This window comes from Mustela lutreola, chromosome X (assembly GCF_030435805.1).
Source record: "Mustela lutreola isolate mMusLut2 chromosome X, mMusLut2.pri, whole genome shotgun sequence".
Classification (NCBI taxonomy): Eukaryota; Metazoa; Chordata; class Mammalia; order Carnivora; family Mustelidae; genus Mustela; species Mustela lutreola.
In genome coordinates this window covers 42,637,577-42,656,636 of record NC_081308.1, presented here as the reverse complement: position 1 = coordinate 42,656,636, position 19,060 = coordinate 42,637,577, and the positions used below count along the sequence as shown (strand labels likewise).

The following is a 19,060-nucleotide window of genomic DNA, read 5'->3' as shown; positions in this document are numbered from 1 at the left end:
GCGCGGGGCGGGCTGGGGACAGGGCCCCGGAGCGGGGTTGACACTGGAGGATGGTTGGTGGTGGCCAAAATGGGAGTGGTGATGATGTTAAATACTGTGAGGATTTTCTGAGTTAGTATGCACTAAGATGGCCCACAGGAAGCACTCTCTAAATGTTAGCTGCTGCCATTCTGCTAGGGATATGGAGGGTAGGATGGAAGGAGTCTTCCTGGGGGCAAGTAATTGTAATGATAGCAAGTAATATGTGACAGGCATTGTCGTAAGCCACAGTGCTGTGGCTGTTGTTATTATTGTTATTCCTATCATTAAGGCTGCTTCGCAGATAAGGAAACTGAGGTTATGCGACTTAGCCATATGATCTTAGGGAAGTTACTGAACATCTCTGTGCTTCGGTTTCTTCATCAGGCAAATTGTGATAGTAGTCCCCAGGGCTGGAGCAGACTCAAAGAGGGGAGTTTTACTTGGACAGCAGTTCTCCCTCCAGCCCCCTCCACTGGGTAACCTCTGTTCCCAAATTGTAATAGAAAGCGTGTGTCTGGGAAGTAGGGGGAGTTGTACCCGTGTACTCTTCCAACTCCCTCACACGCCGCCTTGTCTCCATGTCTAAATGTCAGCCCCGCACGAGGCCGGTTTTCCTTCCTAATCTCCCTCTCTCATTCTTCACCATTTCCTACCGGGCTGTAGGCTGGGGCTGAAGAGATAAGCGGTCTGGGGTTCAGCATCGCTGACTAACAAATAGATTGACAGCCCCACTGCCCAGTAGCCTGGCCCTATGTCCCTTTTAAAAACTTCATTTCCACCCTTCTCTTTCCTTCCACTCTTTTCCTACCAGAACATGTTTTGGGTTTTTTTTGTCCCAGTGGAAGAGGATCAAGCCCTAAGACTTTTAAGCTTCCATGTGCTCCAAAGAAAATGTGATACACGCTGAGGAACATTCTGGGGGTTATGATGCCTGCAGAGTAATAGAGAAAGGAGCCCTTTAAGACCCATGGCCCATTTTTCTTTATAGTCAGAAGACAGATTCCTGAAGAGCAGAGGTCAGTAAACTTGTCTATAAAGGGCGAGATAGTAAATATTTTAGGCCTTGCTGGCCACATAATGGTTTCTGTGGCATGTTCTTTCTTTTCCTTTAAAAACGAAGAAATGGGGGTGGGAGGGCAGCTGCATAGCTCAAGCAGTTAAGCATCTGCCTTCCACTCAGGTGGTGATTTCGGGGTCCTAGGATCAAACCCCGAATCAGGCTCCCTGCTCAGTGGAGATTCTGCTTCTCCCTCTCCCTCTGCAGCTCCCCGGGCTTGTGCTCTCTCTTTCTCTGTCAAATAAATAAATAAGTTCTTTTTTTAAAAAAATAGTTTATTTATTTGACAGAGACACAGTAAGAGAGGGAACACAAGCAGGGCCAGAGGGAGAAGCCCCATGTGGGACTCGATCCCACAACCCTGGCATCATGACCTGAGCCAAGGCAGACCCGTAACAACTGAGTCACCCAGGTGCCCCATAAATAAATTCTTTTTTTAAAAAATGAAGAGACCAGCTGAAGTCTGACTTTGGCCTGAAGGCTATAGTTTTCTGATCCTGCTGTAGAGTGTCAGTCTTTGGTTTCCTTTATCTGGCTGGGATTCTTTCACAGGATTGAATGCAGAGTTTCCGTGCTTCCTGAAGAGAGGTATTCCTTTTGTGTGAGGACTGCGATTCATGGACAGGATAAGGTCACTTTTGGTGTTCTACTGGGTCAGTGTTCATCGACAGAGTGAGGATAGGGATTCCTGTAGTTTCCATGCTTTTGTTGCCTCTCCTGAACCAAGCAGGGATTTCTATACAGGGCAAGACAGTTGTTTAAGGAGAGCTCCAGACTAGGGGTTCCCAAACAAGTTCAGGATGAGGCTCCTTAGACTGCATTATGAGTTTCCTACAAAGAGATCAGATGGTCCAGTTCAGGCTCAGCACAAGTATTTCTCTACAGGTTCAGAGCTATGTTAATGTAGGCAGTAGGTACAGGTGTTCACGTCTAGATTCGATCAAGGAATTGTTTTCAATTGGGCTAAATTAAAAAAAAATTAATATCTTATTTATTTATTTATTTGAGAGAGAGAGAGAGAGAGAGAGTGGGGAGAAGAGCAGAGGGAAAGGGACCAGCAGACTCCACGCTGAGTGTGGAGCCTGATGCAGGGCTTGATCTTACAACCCAGAGATCATGACCTGAGCAGAAATCAAGAGTCAGATGCTTAACGACAAAGTCACCCAGGCACACCTGAGCTAAATTTTTTTTTAAAGATTTTATTTATTTGTTTGACAGACAGAGATTACAAGTAGGCAGAGAGGCAGTCAGAGGGAGGAGGAAGCAGGCTCCCTGCTGAGCAGAGAGCCTGATGCTGAGCTTAATCCCAGGACCCTAGCATCATGACCCGAGCAGAGGCTTTAACCCACTGAGCCACCCAGGCCCCCCCCCCTTTTTTTAAAGATTGAGCTAAATTTTGTTTTTTAAAGATCTCATTTATTTATTAGAGCGCATGTGTGTGAGAGAGAGCATGAGTGTGTGTGAGAGGTAGAGGGAGAAGCAGACTCCTTGCTGAGCAGAGAGCATGGGGCTTGATCCCAGGATTCCGGGATTGTGACTTGAGCCAAAGGCAGATGCTTAACTGACTGAGCCACCCAGGCATCCCAACTGGGCTAAATTATGCTAGCTGCTGTAACAAACCCAGAATATTAGACAATTACAAATAAATGTTTATTTCTTGCTCATATAAAGTCCAGTGTGAATATTACTGATCATTCAGAAACTCAGGCAACTTCCACTTTGTGGCTCTGCTGTCCTCTGAATCCTTGGAGTTCGCACTATTGAGCTGGTAGATAGGAAAAGAGAGTGAAGGATTCCATGAGAGATTTATATGGGCCGGGCTTGGAAGTGGTGTATATCACTTTGCCCACACTGCATTGGTCAGAATTCTGTCACATGTCCACATCTCACTGTAAGGGAGGTCAGAAAGGTGAGTGAGCTCAGGAGAACACAGGATTTAAAAACCTATAGCAGGGCCTACTACAGGAGTCTACAGACCCCACAGAGCTATCAGTCCCATGTGGCAGCCACTAGCCACAGTCAGAATAATGGTTCCTATAAAGGGGGGAAGGTGGGGCTTCCAGGACAAGGTCAGGGCCAGGGCTGTCAGAGAGAGTCAGGTCAGAACATCCTGTTTGGGGTTAAGAGAATGTTTCCAGAAAGCAAGATTAGGAGTTCCTATAAAGGATCAGGCCAGAGGGGTGCTTGAGTGACTCAGTCAGTTAAGCATCTGCCTTCCGCTTGGATCATGATTCCGGGGTCCTGGGATCGAGTCTTGTGTGGGTTCCCTGCTCAGTGGAGAGCCTGCTTCTCTCTCTCTCCTGCCATTCGCCCTGCTCATGTTCTTTTGCTCTCTCACTGTCAAATAAATGAATAAAATCTTTTTTTTTAAAGGATCAGGCCAGAGATTCCTGTGAGTGGAGTTAAGGATTTCTGTTGAGAGGAAAAGGTTTTCTATGGAAAGTCCAGTCAGAGGGTTCTAGTACAGTTGTAGGCAAGGCTGCCTGTAGAGGGTCAGGGCTATGAAGCTAACACGTGGTAAAGATGGAAAGCCCTGTACAGTATGGCCAGGTGAGGCCATAAATAACTGTATAAGATGAGTTCTAGGCCTAAAGTAGAGGGTCAGGACAGGCATCCATTCCTACCACAAGCTTAGAAAAGGGTTTTCTTTTTTTTTTTTTTTAAGGAAAGGGTTGTAAGTTCAAGACTGAGGTTCATGTTAAGAATTGGATTACAATGACGGGAGTGGGGACGCCTGGATGGCACAGTTGGTTAAGTGTCCAGCTCTTGGTTTCAGCTCAGGTTGTGATCTCAGGGTCCTGGGATAGAGTCCCGCAGTAGGCTCCAAGCACAGCAAGGAGTCTGCTTAAAATTCTTTCTCTCCCTCTGCCCCTCCCCACCACCTCGCGCATGAGCGCGTGCGCTCTCGCGCGCGCTCTCTCTCTCTCTCTCTCTCTCTCTCTCGGCTCGGCTCAGGTCATGATCTCAGGGTCCTGGGATTGAGCCTTGCTTCGGGCTCTCTGCTCAGCAGGGAGCCTGCTTCCCCGCCCCCCCCCCCCCCGCCGCCCCCACCTGTCTGTCTGTCACATAAACAAAATCTTTAAAAAAAAGAGTTGGGGGGCACCTGGGTGGCTCAGTGGGTTAAGCCGCTGCCTTTGGCTCAGGTCATGATCTCAGGGTCCTGGGATCAAGTCCCGCATCGGGCTCTCTGCTCAGCAGGGAGCCTGCTTCCTCCTCTCTCTCTGCCTGCCTCTCTGCCTACTTGTAATCTCTCTCTGTCGAATAAATAAATAAAAAAAAATCTTAAAAAAAAAAAAGAGTTGGATCATGGGTTTTATGGACTCTACAGGTTAGGGTGTGAGATCAAAGATTGTGGTGCAGAGTGACATCAAGGGTCATTATCAACAATGGAGACAAGAGATTCTGTATTCAGTTGGGAGTTCCCAAAGAGGTTGAAGAAAGTTTCTGCAGAGAGAGCTAGGTCAGTGGTTCAGAACTAAATTTTATTGTGATGCAAGTGTTTCTAAAATGCTATCTGGAGGGTTGAGCTCCAGTACAGTGTGAAGACAGAGGTGTCTTGTCCAAAGTCAAGGCAGGTTTTCTATAGAGAGATCAAGACTACCAAAGAGGGTCAGGACAGGTGTTTCTTTCTTTTTTTAATTTTTTTTTAAGATTTTATTTATTTATTTGACAGAGCACAGGCAGGCAGGGGGTCAGAGGGAGAGGGAGAAACAGAATCCCTCCTGAGCAGGGAGCCCAATATGGAGCTTTATCCCAGGGCCCTGGGATCGTGACTTGAGCCAAAGGCAGCTGCTTAACCGACAGAGACACTCAGGCACCCCAGCACAAGTGTTTTCTAAAGGGTGGTGAAAGGGCTTCCTTAGAGTGTGAGCTCACAGATTCCTAACTGGCCTGAGTCCAAGGTTCCAGTGCCATGGGAGGACAGGGCTTTCTCCAAAGCAAGGTGAGGACTGATGCTTCTGTCCATGGTCAGCATGGGTTTCCTGTTGCTAATTAGACAAAGGGTTCCCTTAGAGTGTCAGGCTAGGGCAGCTGTTCTGGGAGGTAAGAGCTGGGGCTCCTGAGCAAGGGAGGGCCAGGCACATGTCCAGCACAGTTTCTGAGAGGGGTTTCTGTTCCAGATGCAACAGGGGCTCTTACAGGTTAAGAGGGCTGGGGTTCTGTGGGATGGCCAGGGAGGCAGGAGGCTTTTACAAAGACCAGGGAGGTTCTGGACAATCCCTGTAATGAACATGGACTGCCATGATTCTGCAGAGGGCCCGCGTGGCCAGTAGCTGAAGGAGAGCTGTCCTGAGAACATCTGCTTACCCCTACTATGTTCAGGACCCGCAGGCCCACGGTCTTTGCTCTGGGGCTCTGGGGGAAAGCCATAAAGAGAAGCAACCCAAAAGCAAATTCAGATGTGAGTGGATTGAGTGATGAGAGCAAGAGCAAGGGAGGGGGGTAGAGAGAGAGGCAGCCCAGTTAAGTGTGAGCAAGACTCATATGGGGGGGAAGTGGTATTCAAAATCCACTCCTTAAACTCTGTGTGGCCAGGGCAAGTAACACCAGTTATGAGCTTTACTTTTTCATTAGCAAAACAAAAATGTAAAGTGTGTAATATACTTTCCTTTCCTTGGAGTAATTTTTTTTCCAGGTGTTCAGGAACTAAAGCAACTGAAGCTTCCCAGCTATTGCCCGACCCACAGTAAATGCTCAGCAAATGGGGCTCCTTGCTATCAGGAGCTGCTGGGTGGTATGGAGACTAAACCACAGAACCTGGCTTGGCCCCCTGTCTCCAGCTATGTGGCCTCCAGTGAGCTACTTAACCTCTCTGGCTCAGGGTGTCACCTGACTCCACACAGGCTCCTATGTAAGGGTTTTCCATTTTGGAATTTCTTTTTTCTTAAGTAGGCCCAAAATGGGGCTTGAACTCGTGACCCTGAGATCAAGACCTCATCTGAAGAGTCTGAGGCTTAACTGCGTGAGCCACACTGGTGCCCCAGGGTTTTCCATTGTGGAAGAACAGATTCTACTCAGGGTGGGGAACAGCTGGCCCAGGTGAGTAGGTGTGTTGGCGTGGGAGTTGGCATGGTGGGGGGGGGGGGCTCCCCCCTACCTACGGGGTCTAAATATCATCTCCAGAAGTTATTTTGTCCTCCTAATCTTCCCCTCTCTTTCTCTACCATTTCCCACAGAGCTGCAGGCCGAGCTGGGCCCAAAGAGATAAGCGATGACTGACAGGGAAGGTCCCCTGGATAGCCTCATGGTCGCACACTGGCCTTCTGACCTTCTGGACAGCTCCCATTCCAGTCCCCTCTTCCCCCCGCCCCCCCTTTCCTCTCCAGCACATGTCTTGTGTCCTCTGGAAAGGGGGTCCCTGATGTAGACCCAGCTGAAACTCTGCATGTTGATACTTTCCACGAACGAGTACACACAGAACTGCTTACACCTGACAGCCACTCAAGAGACACTGTGGCCTGGCACACACCACGGGATCCGCACTCCCACACATGTAGACTTGCAGAGAAATGCTGCCGTTACCCGAGCCCCAGGGCTCACTGGATGTGCAGACCCCCGTGGTGCTGCTCTAAGACTTCACACGCCCCCACACACAGCCTGCTGCGTTCAACGTTCCAGAAGCATCTGTCCGTCCAGGTCTGTGCCCCACACGTAAGACATCACACTGTCTTAAAGATCACCCCAACGTGGCGTGTAGTCACATGCCATGCATTCCTCCCGCGTGTGCCAACCGCACATGCACTCCACGTCCTCTCCTGTACTCCTGGCTCCCACTGTTGCCATGTGTCATGCACCCCGTCTTGCAGAGCCTCACCCCCTCAATCACATGCCGTATCTCACCCTGTGGTGTGTGGTGACCCATGCAGTCTCGGGCCACCTAGAAGCTGCCACATGCACTTTCACAAACATTGTTCACAATTGCATGTCACAACCCACAATTGTGAAGTGTCACACAGGCGCCCACACCAGACGCTATCCTCAGAGACACCCAGACACATGACCTCCCTCCCGTCGTTCTTGATTTGGTCCCACACAGACTCACATCTCCACTCTTGGGACTTTGGACTTTGGTGGTTTTATTTTACAAAAGCTTTGAAGGTCCAGGCCAAGGGGTGGCTAGGCAAGAGGGCTGGGTTGTAATAACTGCTGCCCACACAGGAGAGGGTCCCCGCCCCAGCCCCGAGGCCATGCTCTGTGTCCTCAGGAGCTCAGTGGAGCCACCACGGTGGTGGTGGTGGTGGTGGTGGGAGGAACGGGACCTGCTGGGAAGGAGCCTGTGGGGGAACCCAGCAGGGGTCCCGGGAAAGGCACGAGGTGGCTCACGGGCCCTGACAACACCACAGGGCCCAGGCCTTGGTAGAGATGGGCAGTGCTGGGCGGGCCCAACGTCAAGCCGGAGGCCATCTCCCCACAATTCCCACTCCCGCTGCCCCCGGCCACCACCATGAAACCACCAGCTGGTCCTTCAGCTGCTCCTGTACCTCCCAGACTTGACCCTCGTTTCTTTTTCCCTTTTCCAGATGCCTTGCGGTTTCGAGTCTGGATACCATCCTTCCGCATGGTCAGTGGTCGGTTCACCTGCCAAAACGGAAGTCCACGGTGTTTCCCAACTCCACATCTTTGCCTCTGTGTCTTGACCAGGGAGGCCATCTCCATCCCACCTCGTTAAGCATAGGGAATTATTTCAGGGACTAGGGGAGCATGACCCTGGTATGGTGCAGGGATTGACCTAAGGAATCCTAAGGAGGAAGGAGGAGGGTCAGGAGGTCATGGAAGGGTGTGAAGAGATGAAGGAATGGGAGGAGGGAGGATGAGGACCAAGGTGGAGGGGAATAGAGAAGGAAGGAGGAAGCAGAAAAGTTGGGGAGAGGGGAGGGTTATGAGGCCAAGTAGACATGGGGATGCAACAGGAGCAGGGGAGGAGGGAGGCTGGGGTGGGGGATGAGGCAAGACAAACCTGGTGTAGCTTGTAGTAGAGGCCACAGGCATTGCACACAGGGTCCCCGCTAGCATTTCTCCGCCACAGCGTCGTGGTGGTTGTCTGGCAGTTAGTGCACTGGGTACCTGCCCGTTTGCTGACAATCTGGGGGAGAGAAAATGTGAAGATCAGCCCACTGGCGGGAGGGGGGATGCTTAGGGGACCCAAGAGGTCAGGGTCGGGTTGAAGGTAGGGCTTCCGGTGCAGGGTGAGAACAGATATAACTTAACAGGACGATGACTGTGGGTGCTGTATGGGATAGGGCTTCCTGGACAGGGTTGGGGATTTTGGTATGGGGGTGATTCCCAATTTTGGCCATACATTGGAATCACCCAGGGAGTTGAAAATCATCCGAAGGCCCAGATGACTCCTTAGGCCAATGAAATCAGCACATCTAGGGGAGGGTGCCAGGCCCCTGGTGGTTCAGGTTGTCCTAAGGTGAGTCCCATGTGAGCCCAAGGAGGAAAACATTGCTGTCGTGCAGGGACAAGACAGGGTTCCTGGAAGTAGCCTATGATGGTAGGTTGAGGATAGGCATTCCTATGCAAAGCTGGGTTCCTGCATGGATGGGGAAGGGATGGGGTTGGGGGATATGAGTTCTCATAGAGCAGGAGGACGGGGATCCCTGCACAGGTCCAGAACAGTTCCTAGGGAAGGGGAGGCAGGCCTGGGGTCTTACCAGGCGCTTCTTGGGCCGGATGAGGGGCCTGTTCTGCCCATTCATCTTGTGGTAGAGGCCGCAGGCATTGCATAGGTAGTGGCCCGTCCTGTCCCGCCGCCACAGTGGAGTGGCTGTTGCTCCGCAGTTCACACACTCCCTGGCCTCTGATGGGGTGGACAGAGGGGACGAGGAAGCCCAGGCTCAGCCCAGCTTTGCCTTGGAGACCCCCCCCCTCCGATTTTAACCTCCCTGTCCCTTTGTGGGGACCTCACCACAGGGGGGCAGGGGCAGTGTTCCACGAAGCTTGGGGGAGGAATAGGCCGCTGGATTGAGGGGGCTCCCGGTGGGAGAAAAGAAGGTACTGGAAAAGTCAGGACCCCCGTAGGCACTGCTGGGGACGGGGATGGATGAAGGCAGCGCAGGCCCCAGCGTCAAGAGATCTGGACTTAGCCGCTCTGTCTTTAAGGTCTCCAGGAAGCTGCTGCCGCCTTTCCCATCTGGGTCTTCCGGGGCCTGGGGAGGGGAGTCCTCACGGGTGGGGCACACGGCTGCGGCAGGGTAGAGCCCCGTCTTGCCATAGGTCCAGCTGGCATACGGTGAGCCCCCTGGGATCCCCTCCATACAGTTGAGCAGTGGGTACACCTGAAAGACTATTATGGAGGGTGGGTACAGGAAGGAAGGAGGGATCAGTCCAAAGCCATGGCGGTGCCCCACAGCTCCGACTGAGTGGCCAAGTCTCCAGTCTTCCCACAGGCAACTGGAACAGCTAGCTGCTGGCCATCGGGTAATTCCTGGACATTGACCCCCATGATCACTTTGGCAGCTGTGGTAACCTCCACCCGTTTCCAAAGGGGCGTTGAGGATGCCCTTTGGGATTCAGAGCCCCATGGGTCCCTTGACAACGAGGGCCGCCACCACCCACTTCCAATGTTGCTTTCCAGCATGGCTATAGCAAGACCGCGCATGGGGAGCATTGGCATCAACTGGGGGAAATGGCTATTTTCAAGATGACCTCTTAGTGGGATTCTGCCCTAGCTAAGGGTCACCCAGACATGGATGTCCATGGCCACCCAGACAGCACGGAGCCTGTGCTAAGACAGCCACCCGGAGGAGTTTACCTGGGGAGTGCCTGTAGGCTTCAGCATCCCTGTAGTAGGCCAGAGCTGCCGCTGCAGCTGTGGCAGTGCTGGGGGCCGTGGAGGAGGCTGCTGCATCCAATCCCTCGGGCCCAGAGGAGAAGAAGACCCCCGATTCTGGTGGTGAGGATACCAAGGCCGGGTCCACAAACTGGGGCAGGGGCTCGGAGGGCCCCAGGGCCCCTAGGCCAGGGAACTCCATGGGGCCTTGGATGGGACCTGTGAGGACGGGAGGGGTCCTCAGACTCCAAACTCCTCCTCCCCTTCCCACCGCCCCCTTCTCTCCTGTCTCCCTTTCCTACTCCATTCCCTCAGTCTTCCTGTCCCTCTTTTCCTCCCCAGATGTCGCCCCTTCTTCCGCTCCATCATCCCCTCCTTCCTTCTGCCCAGCCCCCTTCCTCTCCTTCCCTTTTATTCCCTCTTCTCCCCTTTCGCTTTCCCCTTCTTCTCTCGCCCTCCTCCCATCTCTTCTTTTTCCTCCTCTCACAACTCCCCCTCTTCCCCCTCGTGCTTCTCTTCCCACTCCTCCCTCCTCTTTGGGCCCCTTATACCCTCATTCTTTCTTTCCCCTGCCCTCCTCTTCTCTCCCTCTACCTGTTGCCCCTCCTCCTCTCCCTCTTCTGTAACCAGCCACCTCTTCCACCTTCCCCCTTTCTACATCTCTTCCCCGCCTCATTTTCTCTTTCCCTCCTGCCTGTCCCCTTCCCCTTCTCCTGTGCTCCTTTTCCTTCATCCTTCTCCTCTCTCTCCCTTTCTGGTCATCTTTTTATCTTCTCATTTTCTCCCCCTCCTCCTCTTCTCTCGCTCTAGAGGAGACTGGGTGGGATGGGCTGGGGTGCAGAGCCAAAGGCCCCTGAGCCACATGTCACCCCTGGGACCTTGGGGTTCACCCTCCTGTGCTCCCCAACTTCATCCCTATCTGTTGCATCTTTTAACTTTCTCAGAAACCCATGGTTTCCGGCTTGACTCCTCCCTCCCCCCACCTCCGTTGGGTCTGCAGACAGAGGGCCCCCTTAGTTCCTCCCCACTCCATGGGGGGGGTCAGTACCCCCCACCGCTTATCTCTGCCATCCCCGCCCAACTTTTGAAATCACCCCAAGGCTACTGGCTTCCTCTGAGGAGGGGTACAGGTCTGCCCGGGGGAGGCCTACCATAGTTCTGCTTTTGGGTTCCTTCATTTCCAGCCAGCCCCAGGCCTCAGTTTCCCCATATGCCAGATAGGAGGTAGTGACAGGGGCCCAGCTAAGACCCGTGAGATGGCGGCTTCGTCTTTGCCCCTTTGTCTCTGTCCTTCCCTGTGTGTGTATCTGTGTCCCTGTGTCTCTCTCCTGGCGACACTCTCTCTTCTCCAGCCTGGCCCTCCATATTTCTGTCCCATCGTCTTATGCTACCATGATATGTCTTGTCCTCTCTCTTTCTCTGCTTTAATGAGTGCCGAATTTCCCCCCTCCCTTTCTCTGGCTTTCCATGTCTCTATCTCTGGCTGTCTCTCTCCATCTTCATCTCCATGTCTTTCACCTCTTTCTGTTTCACTTGTCCCTCCCTCTCCAGTCACGTCTCTGAATGTCTCTGCATCTCTCCCTCTCAGTCTCTTTCTGCTTGTTTGTCTCCTCTCTCTCTCTTTCTGCCCTCTGGCTTTATTTCCATGTCTGTCTTACTAGTCCCACATGCTTGGCCATACCCCACTGCACACAGCCCGGGTGAGGAGCCGGCAAACCTACTCTTGCCCCTGACTTGCCCTGTGAATCCGGAGGCCTCAGTTTTCCTGTCGTTGGGGTGGAGTAACAGAGATAGGGGAGAAGGCCATCTTCACAGCCCCAGCCTACGTGAACCACTGTGTGAACACGCTGAAGGTTAGGCTCAGGGTTGGGGCTTGTATGGGTAAAGAGAGGAGCCCATGATTGTGTGGGTAAAGAGAGGTGCCCATGGCTGGGTCCACCACCAGCCTTGCCCAGGCCCCAGGATCTCCACTCATTCTCCCCAGAGTGGGTGTCTTGCCTCCTCCTCTGTTTCCGTCTCTTTCCTCTGCATCTCTCCATGATTTCTTCTATCTGTGAAGCTCTCTCTACATTCCTGCCTTGCTCGTTTTCTGTTCCTGGGTCTCCTTCACTTTCCTACTATCTCTGTTTCTCTTTTCTTTTTCTTCCTGTCTCTTGCTGTTTGTCACTGTCTCTTCTTCTGGCCCCCACCCCGCTCCGTTTCTCCCTTCCTTCTCTGTCTGCCTGTCTCTTGTTCTTTTTGTCTCTGTCTCCACTGTCCTTTATCCCCCTCATCCTCATCTCACTACTCCCCCGTGATCTCCCTCCAGTCCCACTGCCCCACATCCCTGTACCTAGCACCTTGGTGGCTCCAGGGCTGCCCACCCCTCCTATGGCAGGGGCCCAGCCCCCCCACCCCCAGTTATCACTCTCCGGACAGAGATAAAGTTTATCTCGAGGCTGGGGGATATGAAAGCTCCTTATCAGCTGCCCTACTAGAGTAAGTGCTGCCCCAACGGGCAGCAGGCAGCAGGCCGGCACCCTCAACTCTCCCAAGGCCCAGCCCCTCACCCCAGGTAACATCCCTATCCCAGCCATCAAGGGAGGGTCTCTTGGGACTGAAGGGAGCCGAGATGTGGGGTGGGGGCAGATGAGTCTTGGGAGGCTTTGAGGTGGAATTTGAGGGTCAGATGGGTGGAAGAGTCAGGGAGAGGTTGGAGGTAGAGCTATAGTGTTTGGGGAGAGCAGATACGGGGTTTGAGGAGCAGAGACAAGTTTGAAAGGTCACAGTTTGGGATCAGAAATAGGTTGGAAAAGCAGAACTCAAGGTTGGAGATCTGAAGTGAAGTTTGAGAGCCAGAGAGAACGTTCAGAAGCTGGAGATGTAGTTCGGGGGTCAGAGACAAATTCTGAGGACCATGGAAAAGTTTGGGGGTTCTGTGGGCTTTGCTGGAGCAGAGATGGAGTTTAGGGGTCAGAGATGGGTTTGGACAGGCAGGAGTGTGTCTGATAAAGATGTGTTATGGGAGCAGAGGAGGAATTTGAGAACTGAGATGGAATTGGGGTGGAGAAAGACGGGGCCAGAGGAGATCCAGGGGGCCAGAGACACATTTAGGGGCTGAGATGGGGTTTAGGGAAGGCAGGCATGAGGAGGATTCATGTCGTAGAACAGACTTGGGATAGTAGACTTGGTGTTTAGGGTGACAGACTTTTTGGTGTGTGGGCAAGGGGCTAGAGGAGAGTAGTGGTTTGGGGGGGGGATCAGAGAGAAGTCACAGGGAACAAATAGGAGGGTTGAGAGGCACAGACAGAGATAAGAGGATGAAGCCAGGGTTTAGGGGACTAGAGAATTTAGAGCAGAAACCAGGATGGGGATCAGACAGGGGCTTGGGGAACAGAAATAGGCATGGGAGAGCAAAAGTGAGTTTTGGGGAGAAAACAGAGACAGAAACAATTCCAGGTGAGTGAAAACCAGATTCAGGGCAGAGCTAGGATTTAGGGGAGAAAGGCATGTTGTAGGGGGCAGGGATGGTGTGTGGGGAGCAGAGTTAAGTCATCAGAGGAACAGATACCTTGGAAGGAGAGGATGGAAGTCAGGGCAGAAAGAGGTCAGTTTTGGGGGTTGGTTTCTGGAGTAGAGATGGGGGCTGGAAAGACAGATGTTTTGGAGGAGCGGTAAAGGGTTTCAGGGGTGGTAGACACTTTGGGGACCAGTGGTGGGTTGGGGAGGCTAGAGAAGGCTGGAGGGGTAGCCTTGAGGTAAGGGACAGCAGGCTTGGGGTTTGCCTTGCTGGGGGCTTTTGGGGGGCTGAGACTGACCTGGGCTGGTTGGTGCAGAGGGTTCGGCCGCTTTGGGGATGTGGCGAGTTCAGTGTGATCCCAGGGGGTGTCCTGGCTGGCCTTGGCCTTTGAGGCTCCCTTCCTCCTTCCCTCCCTCCCTCCCCTCTCCCTCCTCCCTCCTCCCCAGGGAGTGGCTGGTGCCCCAGTGGGTGGGGCGGACCAGAGGAGGGGGCGGGCTCCCTGATGGTGGGGCACCTCTTGGGCAGTGGGGGCCTTCCTCTGCCCCACCTGCCCACCCCATGGATTCTTGGACCCTGTTCAACTTGGGCTCCGGTGGACTTCAGTGTCCAGCCAAACAAAATGGGCTGAAGCCAAGATAAAATGAAAATAGCAGATACGGTTTTATGACTCCACTAGGCTTTTCAGTGAGTGTTTCCAAAGTCCCTCCTGTGTGCTGGGTCAGGCTTGGGCCCTTACATATGTGAATCTTCCCGGCCAACAGGGAGAGGAGGGATGTGACTACCCATTTTGCAGGCAAGAAGAATGAGACTCACAGAGGTTTGGTGGGATTTGAACCAGAGCCCATGGGACATCTTGATGACCCAGGCCCATCTTGGAGGCCTGGCCAGGCCAGGGCTGGCAGGCGGCAGGGGCACACTCACTCAGTGCCCCACTGGGGCTTACGCCAGCTCCGGCCTGCCCTGGGGCAGCAGATAAGTCTTATCAGATGGAGGAGACTGTGGCTGTTGGCTCCGCGGTAACAGGCTGTCTTGGGATGGGGGGCGGGGCTGGGGGGGCACCCAGAGACAGTGGCCTCAACTTGTTGCCCGCCATGCTGCTTTGGAGGCGGGAAACAGGTGGGACCCAGGGTTGGTTTCTCTTCGGGTCCTTGAGGAGCGGGATAGGGTGGGGGAAGGGAAGAAGAACTGAAGGGATAAAGAAGGGAGAGGGACAGAGAGCAAGAGGCAGAGACAGAGAGAGATGGGAATGGGGAGACTCAGGAAGAAAAAGGGACACAACTAGAAGGAGGCAGAGAGGGTAAGGAGAGGAGGGAGAGACGGGGAGGGAGACCCAGCGACAATGAAAGATCTACAGAGAGAGGCAAAGAAAATGAGAGGACAGAAGGGGAAAGATAGAGCCCCAGAGTGACAGAGGCCAAGAACACAGGGTGAGAACCTGGGAAAGGAGACAGAGACAGACAGAGATTCACGGACGGAGTCTTGGAGGAAGTCCATGAGACCCCAAGTGTCAAGTTGGGATAGGCTCTGGGCCGGTGGTGCTGGGGTGGAGGGGACAGGGCCATATGGGTCGATGTGGACCCATGTGATCTGTGGCTCTCTCCTCAACTGCTGAGAGGGACCTCCAGAACCCCTGCACCTCAGTCCCCACCTTTCTACCCTGTCCCGCCTCCCCCAGAGAGGAACAACAGTGATGGCAGCCAGTGTTTCATGCTGACACAGACCACAGGCCAGATCTGTCCTGAGCACTTCCTCTGTGTAAAATCAATGGACTCATGCCCACATGAGGTGTCCAACTTGGCTCCCCATAGAGCAGGGGTAAGACCACCCAGTGGTGGTCCAAGGACTCCATAGGATGGAGCACTGTCCTGACCACCCATTCTACAGATGGGGAGACAGACCTGCCAAGGGCACAGGACACTGATGGAGCCCTGGGTCAGTGCAGCCTGCTCCCCCACCGAAGGAGCTTCCTGTCATCCTCTTGCCTCCATGGGCCTCGTCCTCATAAGCAAAATGGGAGGTTTGAGGAGGAAAAAGAGCATGGCTATGACTTTGCGTTTATTGACCTCTTGCTGTGTGCAGTGTCCTGTGCTGAGCCCTCATAAGTGAGAAGGCGGGGTGAAAACCTCTATGACTTATGGGGCAGTGTTTTTGGGACTTCCACTCTGGAGCCAACCCCCCACCCCCGTCGTTCATAGCCTGCCCTAACCACAGAGGGGCTGCATGGCCTTGGTCAAGTTACCAGCCCCCCTTGGACCTCAGTTCCTCATCTGTAGAGATGGGGTAATAACAGTGGCTACTCTGGAGGGGGATTGGGACAGTTAAATGAGATTTAATCCACTGAGTGATTTTAACTTGCTTGAATCTGAGATCTCATTAAATGTTAAGTATTCTTATTGATTTACCAAGTACCTACTGTATACAAGGGATGATACTTGATCCTTTTTTTTACTAGCACTACTAATTCTAGTAATGATGCTAATAACATGTGACACCCATACCAATTTTAATTCCTAATCTTAATTCTAATATTGATACTAATCTTAGTGCTAGTAATACTGATATTAATTCTAAATCTAATCATCATTATTCTAATTCTATCCACAACTGTACAAATAAGAATGCTAATTCTGATACGAATACTTTCTCTTTTTTTAGTACTAATATCCTAATAACAATAGCAGCACACAGTTCACTGAGCTGCCCCAGGCACTGTGCTAAGTGCTCTCCCTACTTAATTTTATCCCATTCTCACCATGGTGATATAAGTGCACATAATTGCCGGGAGTGGGCTCAGACAAATGAAGATGTCCATGTAAGAGCTTGTGCTCTTGTCTGAGCTCTGACACTGATTTGCTGCATGATTCCTGGGCAGGCCACACTCTGAGCCTCAGTTTCTTTGCCTGGGTAACGGGTACAATCATAGAACCCCCAGCAAACATTGTTGAGAAGACCACTGGACACAGGTCCTGCCTGGCAAGCCATAGAGGATGAGCTCCGTAGTGGTAACTCTCCTCATTGTTATTTTTTATTAGAAACAGCAGTTGCAATATTGGGAGCGAGGTGGGGAAATCTGTTGTCCTCAGGAAGGTCGGGCCAGAGGCATGTCTCAGACAAGAGTTTGGACACTGGACTCAGCCTATTTCTTCGTAACCAGAGCTGAAAAAAGCCTAAGGAAGGGAAGTAAAGGGTGGGGAGTGGGGGCCTCAGAACCCCGGCTCCGTCAAGAGCCAGAAACCCTGAGGCTCTGAAGCCAGGCTCACCCCATTCCCTCCCCCATCCCTGTGGAGGGGGCACAGGCCCAGAAGTCTGCGGCGACAGTTCAGCCAGGAGGGAGGCAGCTGGGAGCGGGCAGATAAGGGAATCAGCAGGGCCAGGCCAGGCTTTGGGAGAGACCCAGGGGGTGGGGGTGGGGTGTCCGGGTCAAGCGTCCCCTATGTCAGGCCTCCATTTGAGGCTCAGCCCCAACATCCTCTCTTCCTGGAAGGTTCTTCTGACTTGTTCCCTTCTCCCTGGCATCTTCTGAGGTTCTAGAGCGTATTTGTACCTCATCCAGACGAGTCCACCAAGCCAGAGGAGTCCACCAAGCCAGAGGCAGAACCTAATTCCCCTTGGTGTCCATCGCACAGAGAAGCACTTCAACCAGAGCCTGGCTGAGGAGTCCCTCCTTTGTCTCAGAACTGAGCTGTTGCATTTTTTTTTTAAGAGACAAGTATAAAGGATACTGTAACAAACTTTCACCTTTGTCAAACATTAATATTTTGCCTTATTTGCTTCAGATGCTTTTGAAAGACATATATTCAGGTCCAGCTGAAGTTCTTATACAAAGTCCATTTCCTCTCTCCTTCCACTACCTCGAGTTTGGGGTTTGTCTCCCTCGTGAGTATTTTCATTCCCTTACTATGTGTGCATGTATCGGTAAACAGCTTATGATACCGGGGGTCTTTGGCTTGGTTTTGAACTGCATATACACAGAATAACATGGCTTATGTTTCTTTTGTTCTGCATAGTGTCTGCGACATTCACCCACACGCTGTCATGTGTATTAATAGTTCTTTTTTACTGAGATGTCATTCACATACCACAAAATCCACCCTTTGAAGTGTACATTTCAGTGGTTTTTATATTCATATCATTGTACAGCTATCACCACTGCCTAATTCCAGGACATTTTCATGATCCCAAAAAGAAGGCTGTCATGTTAGCAGACATTCCCTATACTGTTATCCCTAGAAACCACTAATCCACTGTCTGTTTCATGGATTTGCCTATTCTGGACTTTTCATATGAACAGAATCATATAATATATGGCCTTTTGTGACTGGCTTCTTTCACTTTGCACAAAGTTTCCAAGGTTCTCCCACATCTTCGCATGGATTAAACTACTTCATTCCTTTCTACGACTGAATGATATATTGTATGAACATTCAACGTTACACTTGTCCATCCAATGAACTGACTTTTTTTGGGGGGGGTCATGAATAATACTGCTATGAGCATTCATATTAAGATTTTTATGCAGACATATGATTTCAGTCCTCTTGGGTACACACCTAGAAATGAAATCTTGGAGCTGTTGGGAGAGGCAGGTAGAGGGAAAAACAGGCATGGGACTTGATTCCTGGACCCTAGGATCATGACCGGGGCTGAAAGCAGGGGCCCAGCCAACTGAGCCACCCAGGGGCCCCAGTATGAGTTCTTTATATATTCTGGATCCTAATCATTTATCAGATAATGGGATTTTAAAATAGTTGCTCCTATTTTAGGGTTGTCCTTTCACTTTGTTGTGTCCCTTGAAGCACAAAAGCTTTTAGGTCTGATGAAGTGCAAGTTGACTTTGGTTGTTTATGCATTACATGTTGTCTAAGAAACATTGCCTAACCAAAGTCATGAAGATTTATGCCTGTGTTTTCTTCTAGAAGTTTAATAGTTTTAGCTCTTACATTCATGTCTTTGATTTTTTTTTAGTTAATTTTTCTATATGGTGTGAAGCAGGGGTCCAGTTCCGTTCCTTTGCATGTGGATGTCCAGTTGTCCCAGCACCATTTTTTTATATCTTAGAATGTATGCATGTTCAACTTTAATTTTTTTTAAATATTGATTGATTGATTGATTGATTTGACAAGTAGGCAGAGAGGCAGGCAGAGAGAGACCGGGAAGCGGGCTCCCTGCTGAGCAGAGAGCCTGATGTGGGGCTCGATTCCAGGACCCTGGGATCATGACCTGAGCTGAAGACAGAGGCTTAACCCACTGAGCCACTCAGGTGCCCCCAACTTTAAGTTTTTAACATCTTAATTTAATTTTATTTTTTTCATGTTCTGAGATTCATTGTTTATGCACCACACCCAGTGCTCCATGCAATACGGGCCCGCCTTAGTACCCACTACCAGGCTCACCCAACCCCCCCAGCCCCTCCCCTCCAAAACCCTCACTTTGTTTCTCAGAGTCCATAGTCTCTTATGGTTCATCTCCCCCTCCAATTTCCCCCAATTCACTTTTGCTTTCCTTCTCCTAATGTCTTCCATGTTATTCCTTATGCTCCACAAGTAAGTGAAATCATATGATAATCGACTCTCTCTGCTTGACTTATTTCACTCAGCACAATCTCCTCCAGTCCCGTCCATGCTGATACTAAAGTTGGATATTCATCCTTTGTGATGACTGCGTAATATTCCATTGTGTATATGGATCACATCTTCTTTATCCATTA

At 51.5% G+C, this 19,060-nt stretch overlaps 1 long non-coding RNA gene across 1 annotated transcript; it reads left to right on the top strand.

Moving 5' to 3' along the window:
- Positions 1-5: 5 nt before the first annotated feature.
- LOC131820764 (uncharacterized) lies at positions 6-17,084 on the top strand. Its single transcript, XR_009349771.1, has 3 exons — positions 6-6,118; positions 6,256-12,408; positions 16,878-17,084. It is a non-coding gene; the product is annotated as an uncharacterized LOC131820764 (long non-coding RNA).
- The last annotated feature ends 1,976 nt before the right edge of the window (positions 17,085-19,060 follow it).